Here is a 23258-nt window from a genome sequence, read left to right as displayed (position 1 = left end):
TTCCTTTATTCGATAGAAAATGACATTCTAAATAGAATGGCATATCATATGTCAACTTTTGACATTCTCGCTTAATAAAAAATTATATTTTAAAATTCTATCTAGAGTGCCATGGCTATGTTAAAAACACTAATTCTTCATCAAGGAGCCTTGGAAAAATAGATTTGATCGTCCATTTTTTTAGTGTCTTGTCCTGGCCAGTTAGAAAATGCTCAAATCGTATTTTTAATCATATCTCAATTTTTTCAAATGGAACGAGTGTGGCTCATTAGCATATTTGGAAAAAGCATTTTTTACGAATAATTTGATACCACACACTTGGTATTTCGAGTCAAATTGTCGTTATGCACCGCATATTACAATTTCAAATAAATGATATGCGAAAATGTGAAAAGTTGACATATGATATATCATTCTATTCAGAGTGTCATTTTCTATCAAATAAAGTAAAAAAATACCGGGAGTGCCATTTAAAAATCAAAAGTTGTAGTCATTTCCGGTGAAACCGGAAGTGACCGTAAACAATTCATTACGTCAATCAATACTAATTTATGTCATATGCTAACATATCAAATCTCGTTTTTTTAACTAAAAAAAAAATAAAAAAGTTATAGGGGTGAGCTACTTTTGAGACGCACCCGGTATAATTACTTACAAGGTTTTACTTTTAAATATTTTTATAGTAGTTGGAATATTTAAAATTGTTTAGAAAACTATTTTTTGTGAAAAAAATAGCACGTTATTCGGAGTAAAAATGACTTTTTGTGCCTCGCCTGTAATGCCAAAAATGTACAGCCGCGCCACAAAAAGTATCATCTTTACTCCTAATACAACAATATACTGTTTTTAGAATCGGCAACTTTATTTAGAAATCCCGTTTAATCTCAAATGGTAGGCTTTATTTTTAACCATTTTGATCTTAAACTCAGCTTTTCAAAATATTAGAGTAACGATTTATAATCGGCGATTCGCAATTGACAGCTTCTTCTTCTTCTTCTTCTTAAACTATTCAATCTAAAGAAGAAAAAAAAATGACAAACTAATAATAAAGATTTGCTCTGAACGTTTAGACTTGATTGTTTGCGAGTATAAATGCAAGTGTTCTAAATCCCCCCCAAAAAAAAGCAATTGTATATTTGTTTAAAAGTATTTAAACAAAAGATTCCAAGCATTTTCTAAACAGCTTTTATACTGTTTTAATACAGATGTTTAAATATTTGCGTGCAATATAATATAGGTATATCAATAAAATTTAATAAAACTTCGTATTTCATAATTGTATATTATATTCTATAAATAATAGAGTCACGTTTGATATTTCCGCGTTTAATTTCCGTTAGTGCATTTATAACCATTAACTCTCAATTATCTCTATATTTTGCAATATCAATATATTGCAATATTCATATATTAATTAAAGAAGTACAAAAAGTAAAAACATTTTTAATTTTAAATTTTTATTGTACTTCAACTATTTACTATTTCCATAAAATGTTTAGTAATATTTAAAGAATCAAATGTCAATAAATAACCACAATCATATCGATCATAACATATAAAGAGAAAGTTAAAAAAACTCGAATTCAAATATTGGTAGGTATAATATCTGATGAGAACTGCAGTGCCTACTATGTCAAACAACGCTTGGAATAAAAGTAGATCAAGTTGGCAAACGTATATCACAGAACACGTATAAACACACTTTTTTCATAGGGGGCGTAGCTCAGATGGTAGAGCGCTCGCTTAGCATGCGAGAGGTACCGGGATCGATACCCGGCGCCTCCATTATATTTTTTATTAATAAAATATAATTTTTATTTTTTTATTAATAAAATATAATTTTATTTTTTTATTAATAAAATATAATTATAAAAATATTTTTTAATAAAAAAATCTTTTATAATCAAAAATACGATTGTGTGTTGTGGACAGGGAGATCATTTTATATGTCTCACTCAATTTATAATTTAAATATTAGAAAGATTCCTAATGTAACTCTTTGCGACGATGCTGATTTTCTACTTCAAAATTTTTTAAAACGTTAATTTTGAGAGATACGGCGCCATCTTGATTTTTTTTTTAATAGAAACTCCCAGATATTTTAGCATTTTCAGCTAGTCATATTTTAGCTCATTTATTGCGCTTACCGTTTTCGATATACAGTGCATTTAAAAATGAAATGTTCCAGAATCATTTTAGGTGTCTCACCCAATTTAAATTTTTTCTGTTTCCTATTTTAAGATAGTAAAAAAATATTTCAGAGTAATTTTTCATGAGGGTGCCGATTTTTTATCTGGATTTTTTTTAAACGCCAATTTTGACAGATACAACGCGACGCCATCTTGATTTTTTTTAAAATGGAAACCCCCAGATAATTTAGCATTTTCGGCTAGACATATTTTAGCTAATTTCAAAAATATATAGTTTAGCATACTGTGCGCTTACCGTTTTCAATATACAGTATATTTAAAAATGAAATGTTCCAGAATCATTTTAAGTGTCTCACCCAATTTAAAATTTTCCTGTTCCCTATTTAAAGATATTAAAAAAATATTTTAATGTAATACACAAACTAAACGTCAATTTTGACAGATACGACGCCATCTTATTTTATTTTAAAGGGAAACCCCCACATATTTTAACATCTTCCGGTAGACATGTTTTAGCTAATTTCAAAAATATATAGTTTAGTATACTTTGTACCTAGCGATTTCTATATACAGGGGGTTGAAAATCAAGGCATCCTGTATGAGCTGCATATCTATCTAATAGTGATATTTAGAAACAACGGCGAATGCCGATTCTGTGAAGAAAATGGAGAAACACCAGAAGATCTTATCACTGAATGCGCCGAGAAGACAACCGTTCGTGCCATAAACTTTGGTACGGTTGATGTCGAAGATGGAGAGCTGGCCTCTATGGATCCGTCTCAGATACTGGCTTTTGTCAAAGCCCTGGACTGTATGATGAGTTATAACTTGTTATAAGTCAAGAAAGGGGAACACACAATAGATCTGTAAGGCCGCGGTGCTCCTAAATATTCTACATTCTACTTAAAAATATGAATGAAAACACAATCAAAATAAAAAAAAATATTCCTATTACAAGTGATGAAATAGCAAACACAACATACTAAAATCAATCTGGTAATCTGACGATACTATATTTTCGTGTTTAAATTGTAACTTTCTTACTTTCCAAAGAGTATAAGAACATTTAGGAACACAAAAAAGTAAAGATTTCAGTTAACGTCTTCTTTTTGCTGCCAGGGCTAATCTGGACGAGGCCTACTTTGTTTACGCGGAATCCGAACCGCGGTCCTCGGCCATATCATGGTCAATAGCCTACTGACTTAGCAAGTGTCTAAATCAACTCTTACTCACGAGATATCTGATCTCATCCGGCTTCGAACCGGCGCGGCGTGAATGAGCAGTGTGTGTCAGTAGATTTTACACTTTTGCCTTTATTGGACAACAGCACGATACAGAGTTTCGAACCGCCATCGCCTTACGTCGCTTAACTTCGGTGTTCTAATGGGACCCGGTGTTCCGACGTAGATGGGCCGTTGCCCTTTAAGAACACAAAATTAGAAGATAATGATATATTTAAAAGTTTTGGTAATAATTTATTGATCAATACACATATTGACCAAGACAAGAACATCAAATTGCCATTACATTACCATTTTAATAGCCGGCTGCCGGCTGTCAGATAAATAAAAATGTTCTTTTATTTTCCACAGCACACTACCTTTCTTGGCGAATTTAGGATCCTTATTACAGAGTTACTAGTGATTCAAAAGAATTTTCACAAATTTTGGGGATGATTGTTGGCATTATTTTTAATTTAAAAACTATTATAAATAATAATAGTCCTTGCTGACTTGGTTACCGAGATACAAAACAAAAGGCTAGCAAAAAATAAATCATTTTGAAATTACTTCCCAGTGAGTTAAGCTGGCTTTATGCAAATTTGTAGTCTAAATAACCATCTAAAGACACTTTTGTGAATTTTCTTTTAATTAAAACTTAACTTTTTGTGTTAAGACTGGTGTTTGATTCACCATTCATTATATTAAAGTATAATTCTCTTTTTTTAAGATTTTTAGTAAATATAAAGATCACATTGAAGAAGACGTTGCGTCTATCAAAGTATAAATAAATAAAAAGTTTTATCTACAACCGTTTAGTTATAACGTTTTTACATCACTATTTTTTTAGTATTTCAGTTACGTTATGAGATTCAAAACCCAACTAGTTTCTATAATAATGAAAAACAACTATATGAACTTCTAAATATATTAACTTTTCGGGCAATGATTCCGTGGCACGTACTGCGGCAAGTTCTACATCTGAAGGGAGACTTTCGGAATCGCTCATCGTAATTTTTAAAATGATTTTTCTGGGCAAAAAGTGCTCGTGTTTACTTGACAGGGCAAACTGACTTTTCAGCATAAATGTGACAAATGTCATAGTTGAGGTGTTAAAGGTGGGTGACTAATAAACGAAAATTAAAACAGAATTTTCTTATTTTTCGGTTGTAGATAAAACGTTGTACATGACACGTGCGTTTAAACATGATTACAACACTCGTGTGATTAGAACGACTCGGTCTACGATCTCGTCGTTTTAATCGTTCACACTCGTTGTAATCATGTTCATAAACACACTTGTACTGTAAATAACTATTACGCGTCATATTTGTCAAATTTGACATTTTAAAGAAATTTAAAATTCAAAAATTGTAAACTGGATGAGTCGCTTAAAGGTGTGTTCACACCGGCTGCGCCGCGCCGCGCAAAACATTTTTTTAAAATGCATTTTTGAAATGTATTTTTTTAGCACGCACAAAAGTATATGTTAAAAAAATGATTGCAGCCGATGTGAACGCACCTTAAAATGATTCTAAAATATTTCATTCTAAAATCCACTATATATCGAAAACGGTAAGTGAAAAGTATACTAAACTATATATTTTTGAAATTAGCTAAAATATGTATGGCTTCCGGAAGATGCTAAAATATGTGGGGGTTTGGACGCCAATTTTGACAGATACGACGCAATCTTGATTTTTTTTAATGGAAACACATTCATATTTTAAAATGAAATATTCCAGAATTATTTTAAGTGTCTCACTCATTAAAAAAAATATGTCTTCCGGAAGATGCTAAAATATGTGGGGTCCATTTAAAAATAAAGATCGCGTCGTATCTGTCAAAATTAAAAATCTTTTAAAACTAACGTTTAATTCAAATCTCGTCGTTCCGTCACTTCCAGAGAGATTGTTAAACTAAATACTTGAACAGAGTGAAGTTCTAGAACAGAATATTTAATATTGATGTTTGAAATATTTACATTTTCCATAATATACAGGGTGTCCCAGAAATAAGTGCAAATATTTTAACTGGTAGTATAGTTCAACCCCAGAAACACGCCTATGAGGTTTTTTTCTTGAAAAAAAAATTTTGAAAATTCGAAATCGCAAAAATTCAAATAAACACCAAATTTGTAAAGTGGAACGTAAAAAAATGTGTCATGATGTCAATTTCATCTATAATTTATGAATTTGAATATAATATTAAACTTCTTTAACTTTTTATTCAAAGCTGGTAATAATAAACACAGGGTGTTCCAGAAATAAGCGCAAGTATTTTAACTGGTAGTATATTGCGGCCTCAGAAACACGCCTATTAGGTTTGGTTTGGTATTTTTTGAGAAAAAAAAAATTTGAAAATTTGGAATTTAAAAAAAAAAATGTTTTTTTTTAATTTTAAGTTAAAAAACATAATTTCTTGATAATGTGGCAAGATAGATAGTAGCTTAAATTTACATGAAGAAAATCCAGAAAAGAACCAGTGGTTCTCAAAATTTTAGCAAAAAATCTTTTTTTTTTGGAAATTTTCAAAGTAAATTAACTCGGTTATTTTGGACTTATTTGAAAAACGGTAAAGAGAAAAAATGTTTCTTTTATTCAGATCTACCACCCCTTAAATATTTGCACTTATTTCTGGGACACCCTGTATAATAGCTGGTAATAATATTAGTTGTTATACAGGGTGGTCCGAATTGTATTCGGGAAATCATTTTTTTTGTAAATTTTCAAAGTAAATTAACTCGGTTATTTTGGACTTATTTGAAAAACGGTAAAGAGAAAAAATGTTTCTTTTATTCAGATCTACCACCCCTTAAATATTTGCACTTATTTCTGGGACACCCTGTATAATAGCTGGTAATAATATTAGTTGTTATACAGGGTGGTCCGAATTGTATTCGGGAAATCATTTTTTTTTGTAAATTTTCAAAGTAAATTAACTCGGTTATTTTGGACTTATTTGAAAAACGGTAAAGAGAAAAAATGTTTCTTTTGTCCAGTTCTACCACCCGTTAAATATTTGCACTTATTTCTGAGACACCCTGGCTGGTAATAATATTAGTTGTTACACAGGGTGGTCCGAATTGTATTCTGGAAACTTCGGCAGCATATTCTGCAGATTAAAATAAGTAAAAAAGTTCGTACAAATTTATTCCCTAAAATGCTTCGTTTCGGAGACGGAGGGTGTAGAAGTTTCATTTTTATTTCGGTTTTATCTAAATAATTTCGGAAATTACGTCGATATTTGGATGAAAAATGTCTGGATGTTTTTTGACAAGAGAAATTTGGGATTTCGATGTCAATATGACGCCTACTTCTAGGGGCGCCACCTACATGTTTTTAACTGATTTCAAGGGTAATAACTTTTCGTCTGTACCTGTATAAAACTAATGAATGAAAAAATATACATTTCCGTAATTTTTTACGTAAAAAATGCCTCTTGGTAAAAATCGCTTAAGAGCAATCGTTATCTCAAGATATTGAAAATGGAAGTAGTCAATTATTGACAAAAAAACATGTTGAGTAGATAGTTATTTAACTGAAATGATAAATTTGGAAACTTTTTATTTTTTTAAGTTAATCATGAACGTTTTTAGAAAAAAAACTACGATAAAACAGTTTCTATTGAATCTTTGGCATGAAAACATTTCAAATCTATTATTTCAGACTAATAACATCCAGTCAACATGTATATTTTTTGTCAATTATGACTTGTGTTGACTATTTCGATACGAAATATCTTGAAAACCATTACTCGTAACGATTTTTACCAAGAGACCCTTTTACGTAAAAAATGACGGAAATATATATTTTTTCATTCAATAGTAGGTATACAGTACAGGTATGGACGAAAAGTTATTACCCTTCAAAACGGCCTAAAAATTTATAACTGGCGCTCCCTACAAGTAGGAGTTACACTGACATCGAAATCGAATTTCTCATATCAAAAAAATTCCCGACACCAATTTTCATCCAAACATGGCGTTACCTCACAAATTATTTGGAAAAAACATAAATAAAAATTAAATTTCTAACCCTGTATCTCCGAATTGAAGCATTTTAGGGCATATAGAATTATACGAACAGTTTTTATTATTTTTATCTGCAAAATATACCGTCAAAGTTTCCCGAATACAATTCAGACCACTCTGTATATTACCTTTTAGTCGTTAACTAGTGTTTGGTATACATTTTTACCAAACTGTACCAGAAAAAGCTCTAAAGGAATTTCCTTTATTCATAATATATTTTAAACGTTTGTGAAGAATGATAAAATTTAACTGTAAAATTATTTAATTAGATTTAACGTTTATACTTAATGATTAATAAACTGCTATGAATGCCGTTTTATCGCCTCTCTCAACCTGAACTACATGACACAAACCACATCAAAACGTCCTCTTTATTTAGCTATAATAGAAACATTAAAACAATTATTGAGCACAAGAAATAAACGGACTAAAATACGATATTCATATAAAATATCTGGCATTATGAAATACATCGCTAAAACAAACCTACTTGAGTTTAATGAATTGTTTTTAATATAATATGTATTCCTGTCAATTTCTGAGCGTGTTAACTGGAAAAAAAATATTCAAACTGCTTAAAGTTTCATTATAAAGCATTTTTTTTGGTTAGGCAAATTTGTTTATGAGTAAAAGCCACCGACAATTTACACTGGCATTATTTTACAAAAAATATCCAATACAATCAGATGCATGTCTCCTAAGCATTTTGTTTTTTTGGCTCATGTCAACACGTCTTTGGTAATTTTTAAGAACAAAATAATTTGAATTTGCCGTTTTTTCAATTAATTCTTGCTATTATTTTTTAATATGACGAGATGGATTTGGTGATTATTGTCGCAATGTTATATTGACACCGCATTAGAATCCTATACATGTATATTGAAATTTAAAGAACGTTAAAAAGTTTCGTTAAAGTCTTAGATTTCATAAACATTAATAAAACTAACGATATAAAAAAATAACTGTTATAACTAAGTATGTATACAAACAGAAAAACTTGTAAAACATATCCTAATACTTTATATTGCTTGCTCCGATTGCTATAACTGACTGTAAGTACGTAAGTTAATACTGTAAATAAGGCAGTAAATTGAGTAAATATCATATATGTGTTATGTTTCCCTATTTTTTTTTCAAGACCTAGCGAAGCTGATTTATTGAAGCTAGTGCCACTTCGCGAGTTCTGACCCTCCTACCAAGCATGTCCTAAACGTGTTCTGTAGAATTCAGATCTCGTGAACTCTCTGGCCCCTTCATTTTGTTGTCACCAACTTTGTCTAGGTATTGTGTGACATAAAGTAATTACATTGCCACCTCTTCATATTGAAAAATAACATAAAAAAGAAATCATTGCAAAAATTGCAAATTATTGGTGGCAAAATAACAAAGAATAAAATAACAAAGGGTTTTGACATAAGTCAAAAAACAAAATGCTCAGGAGACATGGTTTTTACCGAAAAATAATGGTTTAGGAAAATTTGCTTACGGAATTATTACATAGCGTGTTTTACTACTGCCATTACTCGCTGACGAGTATTTGACATGTATTAGAATATAGTTACGCAACGCGTTTTCTTTCATGAGATTTTCTATGACTGAAAATCCCGATATACGCGATGTTATCACTCTTCCGCACTCCGGACGTTAAAAAATCTCATTACTTTGTCACCTCTTTATTTTTTGGTTGTCGCGGGTCACTGAGTTTACAATTCTTCTCCATTGTGTTCTATTGTGCGTCTCTTCTTCCCACTGATTTTCCATGCTTATCCCCTTTAAGTTTTCATAGAAGATATCCTTGTACTTTTTGAGTTGTCCACCCGGTTTCCTCTTACCACAGCTCTTACCGTCTACAAGACCACCGCAAAGAAAATATTTGGTAGGCGGTTTTGATAATAGAATGTTTAGGTAAAAAACAATTTTCAACAAAACTTCCATTAACCCTGTACAATAAGTCAAATACTAAAGTTAGTTAAAAACTGAGTTTGCGAATAAAAGCTGACATATTTATATACAGTTTGCTAACAAATTCATGAAAATATAATGAGTTAAACATAAATGAAATATACCAATTCAAATTTGACGAAAAAATGTTCCGTTGCGTTTTTTGCATCTAAATGTATTTTTTATTGTTTTGATTTCTGTGTCAGTGGGTTATATGCGAAAACTTTTTTAAGAAACACTGCATATTCATAAACAATAAATTACGATTATTATAAATAGTTTTACTTTTATACTAAAAACAGATGTATTGCCGATCCATTATTCGTAAATAAACAAAAAAGTAAAGTTCCTCAATTTTAAAATCAATTAAATTTTAACTAATAAAATTTATTTTTAACTATTAGAAGCTTCAATTTTGCATTCGCAACCTGCAACCTCTTCTTTTATTCACCTACAACGGTGTCAACTCTGTTAAATTATTAATATGCCTGTATAAAATTTTAATTTGGCTCTGAAAATTAAAGCCCTGATTTAAGGGTGAAATTTTTAACGCCAGTTTGAGCAGCTGCTCTACCGGAGAAGAATAATGAATGCTGCTGCTATTATTGTTCGATACTTTTGTGGCCATAACGGCTTTGTTTTGGCAGCGGTGATTAATAAACATCAGTCGAATTTGTCGGCTTTGCGGATTTCATAAACTTGTATAATGAAATTTTTAAGGGAGGAAAGTAATTTAAAATATTTCATCTAGGCTTTATGAGGAAGCTATCATGAATATATCAATAAGTTTTTTTAGACAGGAAGTGATAAAGCTATGTAAAAAATAATCATATAGATATAACCATAACGATTATTGCTGCACGTTATTTGTTTATACAGTAAGAGTTATTCAATTAGGCGATTCGAATGAAATTTTAAAAGTTACTATACAGGGTGCTACAAATTCGAGGTACGAGCATTGGTATCTCGGAAACCGTAATAGATACGAAGATGGTTAAATTGGGGCAAAGTTGCTCCTTGGGATGTTCACAAAGATGCCATTAAAAAAGTTTAAAAAAAGTCAAGGATTGCTGAGTTTTTTGGAAAAAACGGATTTTCTTTACACATTCTCATAGCGACTTTATTAGAACTATCTGAAAGTATTTTTAGATTTTCAAATTAGCTGATAATTTGTGAGATACAGAGGCGAACTTAATTTTTTTAAATGCGGACCTGCATTTTTAATTTGAAGTTTTGAAAGAACTCGGTCTCCTGAATACAATGATATGCCACACTTGATACTTTTTTTGTTTTTGGGTCCCTTAACAATAACAAAACTATTTAATTATTATTTAAAATAATTTCAAGTCCGACTCTGTTTTTTTTAATTATTTCATCTGATTATATTCATCGCAACAATAGGTATCAGCGCTAATTAATACTGAATAGGGAAATCCAGCCAATTGAAAGATTCAAATAAATAATATCCAGGTCAGCAATAATTTAGAGTTATTATTTTTAACTTTTTTTATTGTGAACTTGAAATCTCAGTCTACGATATAATAATATGCATAATATTAATCGTATTTATTACAAATAAATCAACTTCTACAAACTAGTTTCTAATGCTCTACATGTTCGAAAGGGTTGCCACCCTCCCTAATGCACAAATTTATTTTCGTTCAATCTAATTTATAGCTCTTTGAACAGACTTTCTTATATTCCGAATGTATTTTGTAGTCTTTATTGTAAATGTTGAAATGTATTGATTTCACTTTTTGAAATGATTTGATTGTTTATATTAATTATATTTATATTATTTATTTTATATTATTTTTTATTATTTTATTGCATTTGCTTTTCCGTATTCAATGTTTTACCCAACGTTATTGTTAAGTTTGAAAGCTTATCAGTATTATATAGATTGTACACATATGAATAGATTAAAAATAAACAGACCTGGACTTGAAATTAGTTTAAATAAATTGTGTTAAAATGTCCAAAACAAAAAAAAATATTAAATGTGGCATATCACTGTACTCAGGAGACCGAGTTCTTTAAAAATCTGAAATAAAAAATGTAGGTCCGTATTTTAAAAAATTAAGTTGGCCTCTGTATCTCACAAATTATCAGCTACTTTGAAAATCTAAAAATACTATCAGATAGCCCTAATAAAGTGGCAATGAGAATGAGCAATTAGTTTTTTGATTTTCTAAAAAGTAACGACAAGAAAAAATAAAATTGATTTTAAAAAAAATCCATTTTTTTCCAAAAAACTCAGCAATCTTTGAAATTTTTAAAACTTTTTTGATGGCATCTTGGTGAACATCCCAAGGAGGCAACTTTGCCCCAATTTAACCATCTTCCTATCTATTACGGTTACCGAGATACCAATGCTCGTACTTCGAATTTGTAGCACCTCGTGAAGTGTCAACTTATATAAGTTCCTATCAACATGGGTGAGGAAATTCATATTTTTGAAGTTACAGGATGTTCAATAAACTTTTCAAAAGTAAGTAGGTCTTTTGTTATTATCTTAATATACAGGGTGGTGACAATTTCGATGCTCAACATTGGCATCTCAGAAACTACGAGAGATACGAAGTCGGTTAAATGGGACAAAACTTGCGTGATTAGAAGTTTGACACACATCTATGAAGAAAACCCCGGTATCTTGATTAGTTTCAGATTTATGTAAAAAAAATAAAAATATTACGTTTATTTTAACTTACAATATCTTCAAAACTATTGTATCTATTGCAACGTAAGTTGCTAGTTTTATATTTTTGACCTCAGCCAGTTAAATGCCGTTTTCAGAAAATTTCTAAGCCTTCTAGATTTCGCGAAACAACAGCCCAGGTTTTTGTTTACTTATGGCCGCCATTTTGAATTTTTACACTATTAGATAGAGCGAAAAAAAGTCTATACGGTGGTATCTAATTTTTATTCATTATTATGTAAATTCACTAAAAAATAGATTTTTTAAAAATTCGCCCAAGATCAAGTCTGCCTTGGAAATCAAAATTGACACTTTATATGTTGACAAGTTATTTTTTGTTTATTCTATAAATCTGAGTGTCAAATCTGAATGTTCACAAAAATTGTATAGTAGAGTTCAATTCAGGTCAATACGAGGAATTGTACTAAAATGACTGTCTTCATATCGTGATATACTCGTCATATCGTGATATACTCGTCATATCGTGATATACTCGTCACATCGTGATATACTGATATCCTTTGAAGAAAGTTCAAAGGATATCAGTATATCACCAAATCAGAATATTTGTGGCCTAGTTTCTCTAATTAAATGACGATTTTCGTTTGCATAATAATGTCAGTTTTTTTTCTTTTAAATTTACCAGAATTTGTAAATAAAGATTCATCCGTCCATAATATTTTTCTATAAAAAAGGGGGCTTTCTTGAACACTTTCCCGAAACCATTTGCAAAATTATAATCTTCTCTTGTAAAAAAATGTAAATTTGGTACACATTTAAATTTTGATATTTATGTTTTTGATAATTTTCCCTACATAAGAATCGCTTATACAACACTCGCGAATTATTTTACGGCTAGAAGTTTCTGAACTTATTTCAATCTGAGCTGTCATATTAATATCATTAAGCCTTTTAAAATAAATTGCCGTCGTGTAAATTTCCTTGCGAAAATAGTACGATGAGGCTGTGTCCTTTCAGGATCCAATGTTCTATAAATTGCGCATGCTATATCAAAATTTCTATTTTTTTTAAAGTAAACATCATACATATCTCGTGGTTCCTCACTTGTAAACATATTGTTGACTGTTAATACACTTTACACTATCTATTATAAATTGTTGTGTCCAGATTTGACACAATAGTGTAAACAAAAATTAACTTGCTGTCATATAAAGCGTCGATGGAATTTCCAAGGCAGGCTTTAGAACAAATTTTTAAAAAATCTATTTTTTTTAGTAAATTTACATAATAATGAATAAAAATTAGATACCACCGTATAGATTATTTTTTGCTCTATCTAATAGTATAAAAATTCAAAATGGCGGCCATAAGAAAACCAAAGCTTGACTGTTGTTGTGCGAAATCTAGAAGGTTTAGAAATTTTCTGAAAACGGCATTTAATTGGCTGAAGTCAAAAATATAAAACTACCAACTTACGTCGCAATAGATACAATAGTTCTGAAGATATTGTCATTTAAAATAAACGTATTATTTTCATTTTTTTGACATAAATCCGAAACTAATCAAGATACCGGGGTTTTCTTCATAGGTGTTTGTCAAACTTCTAATTACGCAACTTTTGTCCCATTTAACTGAATTCCTCTCTCGTAGTTTCTGAGATGCCAATGTTGAGCATCGAAATTGTCACCACCCTATATACCATTATTAATTTTTCTTGAATTTGCTGGAGGTCCCACTGAATATCAGTGACATAAATTTTAATAATAACTTAAATTAAATAAATAATTTATTATTTTTATTTTATTAATTAGGATTGATACAGTTGCGTCAAGGAGATCGAAAACGACAAAAAATCAAGATTTACTTTGACACTAGGGAAACTTTTAATCGGCATTATACGGCCTACACAATTTCTAAAGAAATTTTTAAATTAAAATAAATCTATAATTTGAGCTGTCGCTTATTAATTACTGCTGTCAGAACAAAACAGTCGTGCTCCGAGTAACATTAAACACTAATATCCAAAATTCATTACTCATCCTTGGCAGCTACTCATATCCCCTAAAAATGATAATTCGAGGATGCAAATTTTAAACTGAATGCCTCCTCCCCTAATTAAACTAATACATATGTGTGTGTAAATGATTTTCTGTATACTGAACCTTAAAGTCTTAAACCATTTCTTTATTCAGACTCTATTTTGTCTTAAGTAAAATAGAAATCATCTACTTCCAAATAAGTTATTTTAAAAACTCTTTATATGTATTATGTATCAGTATAAGAAACTATCTAATATCTGGATTTATTAATTTATATATTGATTATTTCCAAAATTTCAATATCGATAAAGTTAACATCAAGTTTAATATTCATTAAAAAAATATGTTAATATTTTTTTTCTTCAAGTTTAGTGCTAGATACCCTTAAAAGTAAAACTTAAAATATATTCTTATACCGGGTATTTTTCAAAAGTAGCTCACCCCTATAACTTTTTCATTTTTTTTATAAAAAAGCAACAAAATTTGGTATGTTAGTATATGACATAAAGCGGGATTGATTGACGTATTCAATTAGTTTCGGTCACTTCCTTTATCACCGGTATTGACTACAACTTTTGATTTTTAAATGATACTGTCGGTACTTTTTTATTTTATATAATAGAAAATTACATTCTGAATAGGATGACATATTATATGTCAATCTAGAATGTCATGGATGCGTTAAATCCATTAATTTTTAATTAAGGAGCCTTGAAAAAAATATTTTATCATTTAATGTTTTTCGTCTTTTTCTGGACGGTTAAAAGATGCCTAAACCGTATTTTTACTCATGACCCAATTATTTTAAGTGGAACCACGGTGACGGTGGTTCGTGGCAGATTGCGATTTCCTCTCAAATAAAGTAAAAAATGCCGAGGGTACCATTTAATCAAAGGTACCAAATCTAGTTTTTTTCTGAAAAAAAAATAAAAAAGTTATAGGAGAAACTTAAAAAAAAACACCTGGTATAAAAACCGTACAAAAATAACATTCTCCAAAAAATAAATTAAATTCTTTCTAAAATATAGGCATTGTCCAACACTGTTCAGTAATAGGCCTATCAGTTAAAAGCCCCTATAGTGGCGGCCTTTTAAATTGGAACAATTTATAAATATCGACAGTTAACAGAAATCCAAAATGGTACAATACGGTATTATGTTCAATGCTATTTTTAAATTGTATTTGCACGAAAAATAAGATGTATGCACCAAATATTACACAGTACATTATTTTTAAGTTTTAAACAATTAACGAAATGTTATACCGTGTGGTGCATCGGAACACGGGACATAAGAAATCCCATGTAAATTTTGAAAAGGTCAAGTATTATGTCTTCAGATGATTTTATGCAAAAATTGTATTAGACTTTTTTGAAGTGTTTTTGTTGCGTTAAAGTTGTACCCTCGTCTAGAATTTCGTTTTATTTGGAATAGGAATTTAAAAGTTATTTGCAAAAATCTACCTTCAAAGTACTAAAAATTTATATAACGGCGCGGCCCAGGGGAAAACTACAATTATAATATCAGCAAAAATATGATTTTGTTATTGTCAAATAAAACTAAATATTGTCTAATAAAGACCATCTACAAAAGAATTAGTTCAACTGAGAAATATTATTTGCGAAGTATGACTATTGTTGGCTATGCGGGCTCATTTATCCCTACTAATTCATTAATTTCATATCCGAGATGGGATCATGATGATTTTTCATATAATTTTATAAAATAACAGCGATCTTCATTTCCAACCCAACTTTAACACTGTATTTTTCGATTATATTGGCATATTGGCATAATACACCATTAACTAAAAACATCAAATATTAATATTATATGCATATCATGTTGCATAATTATTAGGTAATGTAAATATAAACATTAACATTTTTGCAATATTTTTACCTATAAGTTAATTTGTCCAATAATAACCTCGTCCCAAATAGAACATTATTAACATTGATAAATATTTACTTGCCTAAACTTATTTTCATACGTGGTATAACTGTCTAGAAGCTCACCTGAAAAATAAAAGAAATAAGATTAAAATACCTTATTTGGAGTCATGCAAAAATATATTCATTATGCAACTTCAACAAGGTTGTAGGATTTAACAAATAATATTTTTACTGGACTACGTTACAAAGTTGCAATGCCTTTATTGTTAAAATACAATATGATCAAAAAAAGCGCGTCAGCGATGACTATATAATGAAGATCGCTGTCATTTATTAAGGGACCCACAGACGATACAATCGGTTGTACAACTGATCGTACGATAGGTTGGACGAAAAATCGTTCAGACAGACCGTAGATACTTTTGGCCACAAACGTAACGACATTCTAAAGCGACTTGTAGTACGATTAGTTAAATGAATTAGTTCAGTGACTCAGTGTATGTTTGACTATGTCACAAACCATGTCAAAAAAACCGTAGCTGCTTACTAAAGCGGCTACACTGTTGAAAAAGATAGACTTGAACTAAAGTCGTCATCGTTCTTGAAAAAAAAAAATTTAGTGGCAAGAGAATTTATTTTAGTGTAAAAGAAAATATTTTGCCTGAAGAAAAACTCTCTTAACTCAAGAAAACTGGTTCTCTTGAAAAATTCGAAAATTTCTCTTGAATCTATTTTCATTCAACCAAGTGCAAGTTACTTTGTTTTAAGATAATAAGACAAATACGCTAGGAAGTACTTTATTCAAGAAACATGGCCATTTTTCCAATAGCTAAATACTCTTTTGATGAAAAATAATAACGACACGCAAAGACGATGACGAAGGACGGTATATACAATCAGTCGGCAGTCAGTCGGCGATCAGTTGTACGTCGCATTTCATAGGTCGTACATCATAGTACGTACGAGTTTTGTTGCTTGGAATTTTCCACTTGGAATTTTGCATAATTAGCTTTTTAAACGCATATCGTATAACAAATTAGTGATCGTTATTAACATGCATTTGTCATTTTTTATGGACAATATATAGGATATATGGATTCTTTAAAGGAGTTTATGAAAAAATGGAAATTAGAGCATTTATTTGCTATATTTGAAGGTAAGAGACATTTACCTAATGCACCTGTTTAGATAATGCATGCGTGACTATAGATATAATAAGAATATAGGTATCGATTTTTTTATGCAAATAATTACAAAAATTTTAGAATTTCAAGTCGTCATATTAAAAAAATCAAAATGTGACCAAAGCTTATAACTTTAATAATTTATTTGCTTTACTTTGATTAATCGTGATGTAACATTTTTTTTGTAATTTGTAGAGTGATGAACCACCCCAAAAAATACCAAGGAGTGAAGAAGCAGAAATAGCTACTATCGAGGAAAATAATATCACTTTACTTACTACAGACCAGCAGGAAAACCTAAATTTGTCAGAAAATAATATACCTCGTAATATGCCTGTATGTGATGTATAGACTTCTCCTAGATCAAAATAAATTTTAGTTGACTCAATAGTGTTCGCTATTGGTTTAAGAAAAGTGTCTCTTTAATCAAGAAATGTCCCTTTTCAATCAAGAATTTTTGCATGAATCAAAGAGACTATTGTTCTTGTAGCAAGAACTTCTTTGCATATTCATTTTGGGTCAAGAGTGAAATACTTTGGACAGATAGATTATTCTATTCTCTAAAGTAATTTTTTAAAGCTTATGAAAAGATAGCTAATGCTTTGGGCAAAGAAACGTCGTTCTTGGCCCTATTGAAAAGCGCTAATCTTTTGGGTCAAAGTCATATTCATTTCGACTGAGAGATCCTTTTTTTCAGTGTACTAAGCCGCTTTGTTTTCCGATGATAATAGTAATAAAGTGCAAAAGAAGAAAAGGCGCGTATGGTGTAAAAAATTGCTGTTACAAAGACATATTCATTCGCATATGAATCTACTTAATGGTCTCTATAAATTTCAATAAACTCTGTCCAAAACTGCCTATTTTCCTCCAAGATGAAACGCCACAATCTCACTACACGATGTATTTCTGTATTAACATAGTAGCAACAAGTCGGTGAAAAGCCACAGACGTTCAAACTTGTCGTTGATCCAACCAAGTTGTACGACAGATTTTTAAACATGCTGAACTACCAAACCATCCAACCGAGTCTTAACGACAAGTTCGACGACAAGCCCACAGACGTTACGATTATCGTTCAAACATATTGGATCAAACCAAATCGTCCGACTTGTTGTACAACAGATTGGATCGTCTGTAGGCCGTTTAAAATTATATGGGGAAGTAATCGATCGTCATTTCCAAGCCAATTTGACGCCGTTTTTTTTTTCGGATGGTACGGTATTATGACTTACAGCCTATTATCTAAAATATTTTTTTAATCTCGGTGGTTATTTAATTTAATTACCTATAAAATTATATACACACTAAATAATACCGTAGTCTACAAAAGGGTCACAGTATTGCTAAAAATATTTTGACAAATTTTCAATATAAGCCCTAAGTAAAAGATAATTTAAATGCATATATTTCAAATATATATATATATACAGGGTGTTCCTTCATAACATGCTAATATTTAAGGGGATGGTTCCTGGGCCTATTATAAAAAAAACTAGCGACCGCACACTGACATGAGAGTTGTCGCTCGCTGATTAAGGAAAGCCCAAAATAGAATCAACTAGAAAAATTTACTGTAGGCCTAAACGAAAAGTGGGCCAAATATGTCGCTGAAAATGATGATAATAAAGCCTAAAAATAGATATATATATATATATATATATATATATATATATATATATATATATATATATATATATATATATATATATATATATATATATATATATATATATATATAACGTAAGCCTAAAAATAGATAGTAAGTAAAATAGTAGTAAGCAGCAAGTAATTTGAAAGAGATAACTAATTAAATAAACTACAATCAATTCGATAGAAACAACAAAATATAAACTCTCGACTGTTTTCGACCCTCAATTTTCTTTTTGATTGACTACTTTCGTTCCATTACAGCAATTTTCTCCAGCCGGATGCATCGCGCTTCTATTTACACATCTCATTCCATTATGGCCATCAAATAACAACATGAAATCTACTCTGTGTTCTGAAAAAGCCGGATTCTATTCTTTCAAGTCGGCAATTCTAGTGTCGGCATACTAATGTTTTCTTTCTGATGGCGGTTTCTGTTTTTTGTTTCTTTTCTTTTCTGATCTTTTGTTTTTTCTTACACATATACATATATTTTATTTAATTGTTAACATTAGGGTAGTTCTACCAATTGTATATGTGTGGAATTCCACTGATATGTGTTTTAAGTTGTTTGTTAAATTTTTTAATTTTTTTGATTGCATTATGCTCTCTTAACTTTGTAGTGTCCTGAAGATGCAAATAAATTTTGCGAAACGTCGACAAATTTAAAACAATGGACTTCTGTTGATTTTTTTCGATCCTAATCCAATTAAAAAACACAGTATACTTAAATTTATCAATTAATTTTTTAAAATATTGAATGGTATCGAATAATACTTTAATATATTTATCAATATGGTAAAGTATCGATACTTTATATTCAATACAACCGATACCAAAATATCGATACTGCCTCAGTATCGCATAGCCCTATGAAGAATTTTGTGGGTTCGCCAAAGGCTCCACTGAAAATGGATAGCCGCGAGACAACGCCGTTCGACTGGGCAGGGACTCTGCTCAGGATACATTAAAATACGCAACCAACCGTCATTGAACCGTCCAATCAGATCAAAGGAGTAATCGTCGTAGATCGTGCGTTATCGATAATGTTCGGTGCCTGGAGAAAATTGACAATTGACAAGAGAATTGTTTATTATTTTTGACTTTTTAGTTCGTTTAATTTAATAATTACTAAAACCAGTAGTTCGAAAGATATATTTAAAAATAAAAAGATAAAAATCCAAAAAATTAATTATCTATTAACGTGGATTTGGACCACAATAGGTAAGAACACTAAATTTATTTCTATATTCGATATAAATTTGTTTATTAGGTTTTTAGTTTGTGATGTTTCATGTGATGATCATTTTCATGTTCATCGTCTTTGAATTGACATGAGGATATCTATGGAAAAGTAACTAATCTGAAAGTAAGCCAACATATCGTTTGTCCTTTGTGTGCTAAAGAAAAGATTTTCTTTTCGCATCATGAGGAAGTATTACATCAATTAAAAAATGTTAGGAAGTTGATTACTTGTCATGGAAAAGTATACCAATGGAAATTATTTGTTAAAGAAGTATAATTCTAAGGGTAAATTTTATTATAATTAGTAACCTGTCTATTTTTTATACGTAGATGTTTCAGGTTTTAAGAATAAATTGGTTGAACCCAAAATCTGGAGGAAGTACCTATATCCATACACAGAATATGCCCATTAAAAATACTAGTCCAAATTTGCTTTAATGGTAGACAATTATTCAATACAAATTAACTTTTTAAGTGACTGAAATATTAAATAGTTTAGAATATGGTATAACAATGTAAAAAAATATTATTTTCAGGAACGATTAGGGCCCGATATATTTGAAACTCATGTTGGACATAGTATTGAGTTGGGTAGAATATTATTCTACGTTAAGTGAGGGTATCAGATACCTATTATTGTACTGTATTTTAATATATACATTAGAATTGTTGGTTTTTTCATATTTGTTTTATTTATTATTTTACTTACAAGTTATATAAAGTTAACACTAAAATCTACTTTTTGACTTATATAAGTTAGTCTGTGGTTTAATGCGTGATTACATCCACATGATTTCAAGTTTTTAAAATATAAATATTATAACTGGCTTTAAAAACTCCATTAAACTGTTAAAAGTGTAATTTATTTCAAAATAAATATACATATATAGGTATATATTAATATCGAAAAACATTTTTATTTCCTTAACACCAATTTAATCATCACATACATATGTATAAACATTTATTTACGTTATTTCAAATGAAGACCACAGGAAAAACCAGCTTTGTTCATTTTAACTGGAGCCGAGAAAATGCAATTACGAGTGAACTACTCTGGTTTTTCTCCTGTAGGGCAAAATAACTAAGCTGTAATATCTCTGGGACTAAGCATATTATTATTGCTTTCTTTGATGGTGCCTCGAATAATGCTAACACTTGCCTATAAAATTGTCTCGCTATCAATTTCTATGAAAATGTAACATATTATCTGGTTTTTTCCATGTAGTCTTCAAATGATCTAAAAATTCAGCAGGAATGATCCATTATGCAGCAAACACACTGATGTTGAATCATGGGAAGCTTTTTTGTGGGCATTTCACAAATAAAATGAAATGTCTGATCAAAAACTGAAAATGCAAAACAGATAGTAAGCTTTATAAATACATACATATATATATATATATATATATATATATATATATATATATATATATATATATATATATATATAAATAATCATACCTACATCTATTTATGTCGTACAATCCAACCGATATTTTAATATCCTAGCCCAAGTAAATAATCAAAAATGCACTTTATATCAAAAGCAGTAATGTTATCAAGGGTTCCAATTAATATCCAGGATTTAAAAAAAAACACGATCCTAATTCTTATTATTTTTCTAAATACGTATTGTCTGATAGGCAATTACAAAATATAAATCTGACGTAAATAGAAAAATAAAGTAAAAACTGTAAAAACAACAACAAAAATTCTAACCAAAGATTTAACCGTCATACGACATGAGCATCACGTGATTCCACAATACCCAACGATAGGGTACGTACCTCTTTCATCTGATTGGACGGTTGGTTGCGTATTTTAATGTATCCTACTCTGCTCGAGGCTAAATCGCTCGGCTCGAGGCTATAATATGACGAATTCCGCTTGAGGTTGACTCGTCTCGTCCTCGTCTCGGCATATTAGTACGCCTTTTTTTAACACCTCGAAAATTATCTAAACAAACATTTTTATTTCTTGTCGGGTATTTACAATGGTCGAATTGTATAATTGCCAGCTTTTATAGTAATAGATAAAAAGTATCTGGTCGATTAGTAACCAATTGGCACAGTCCGAAAATTATGGATTTTTATTTCCTCTGTTTTTATTGGTAGTTTTAAAATCAGAGTAACAAAAAATATTTTTCTGTAGGGAAACCGGTCCTGCCATCTAGTAGTCTTAGTCCATAAACGTCTTAGGTTGATCTACTTTAAAAATATATATATATATACAAGGGTAATACCAAAGCCATTTAAAAATACCATTTACCGCACGAATGTTTGTCGTCTCGGCGCCCTCACTGATGATGTGTGTTTCGTGTTTCCCCATTTTCCACACAGGACTGCATTCGCCATTGCTTCTTTGCTTTAATCTACTGAGGTGCTCATTGAGGAGAAAAGTTCCTGTTAAAAAAACCTTGATAATCAGAAGATTGTTTGGCTCAAGGATTTTGATTTTTTTCGGTCCTAACTACTGAAAAATGTCTTCGAGGGTCTAAGACCGTTGGAGGATTGTCACTCCTAATTACGGATGTAGTCTTCCAGGTACTTGAGTTCCGCTTTAAGTTGGTTTCCACTTGGAAAGCAGAATAGTTGTGGTCCAGGTAGTGGAGGGTTCGCTCCTTTATTTGTTATAAGTATCTCGAGCTCGACGATTCCCCGATATACAGGGTGCTACAAATTCGAGGTACGAGCATTGGTAACTCGGTAACCGTAATAGATACGAAGATGGTTACATTGGGGCAAAGTTGCGCTTTGGGATGTTCACCAAGATACCATCAAAAAAGTTTTAAAAATTTCAAGGATTGCCGAGTTTAAAAAAAACGGATTTTTTTTGAAAATCTTTTTTTTTCTGTCGTTGCTTTTTAGAAAATCAAAAAACTAATTGTACATTCTCATTGCCACTTTATTAGAGCTATCTGATGGTATTTTTATATTTTCAAATTAGCTGATAATTTGTGAGATACAGAGGCCAACTTATTTTTTTTAAATACGGATCTGCATTTTTTATTTCAGGTTATGAAAGAACTCGGTCTCCTGAGTACAATGATATGCCACACTTAATACTTTTTTTATTTTGGACATTTGAGCACAACTTATTTAAACTAATTTCAAGTCCGGCTCTGTTTTTTTTTAAATTTAATATTCATCGTTCCAATATTGATAAGCCTTCAAACTTAACAATGACGTGGGGAAAACATTGAATACGGAAAATCAAACGCAATAAAATAATAAAAAATAATAT

The 23258-nt window shown here is 30.4% G+C and overlaps 1 protein-coding gene, 1 long non-coding RNA gene and 1 other non-coding gene across 8 annotated transcripts in view; 2 read left to right on the top strand and 1 right to left on the bottom strand.

The window, feature by feature from the left end:
* Window positions 1-23258, bottom strand: part of LOC115877005 (liprin-alpha-1) — a 374919-nt gene that overhangs the window by 188813 nt on the left and 162848 nt on the right. The window lies entirely within an intron of this gene.
* Window positions 1713-1785, top strand: Trnaa-agc. The gene has a single exon. It is a non-coding gene; the product is annotated as a tRNA-Ala (tRNA).
* On the top strand, window positions 19963-20691 carry LOC115877009. Its single transcript, XR_004049271.1, has 3 exons — window positions 19963-19991; window positions 20041-20297; window positions 20352-20691. It is a non-coding gene; the product is annotated as an uncharacterized LOC115877009 (long non-coding RNA).

This window comes from Sitophilus oryzae, unplaced genomic scaffold, assembly GCF_002938485.1.
Source record: "Sitophilus oryzae breed Bouriz unplaced genomic scaffold, Soryzae_2.0 scaffold_1442_pilon_pilon, whole genome shotgun sequence".
Taxonomy (NCBI): Eukaryota; Metazoa; Arthropoda; class Insecta; order Coleoptera; family Curculionidae; genus Sitophilus; species Sitophilus oryzae.
Note: the sequence above shows the minus strand (reverse complement) of the source record. Positions and strands in the feature narration are given on the sequence as shown.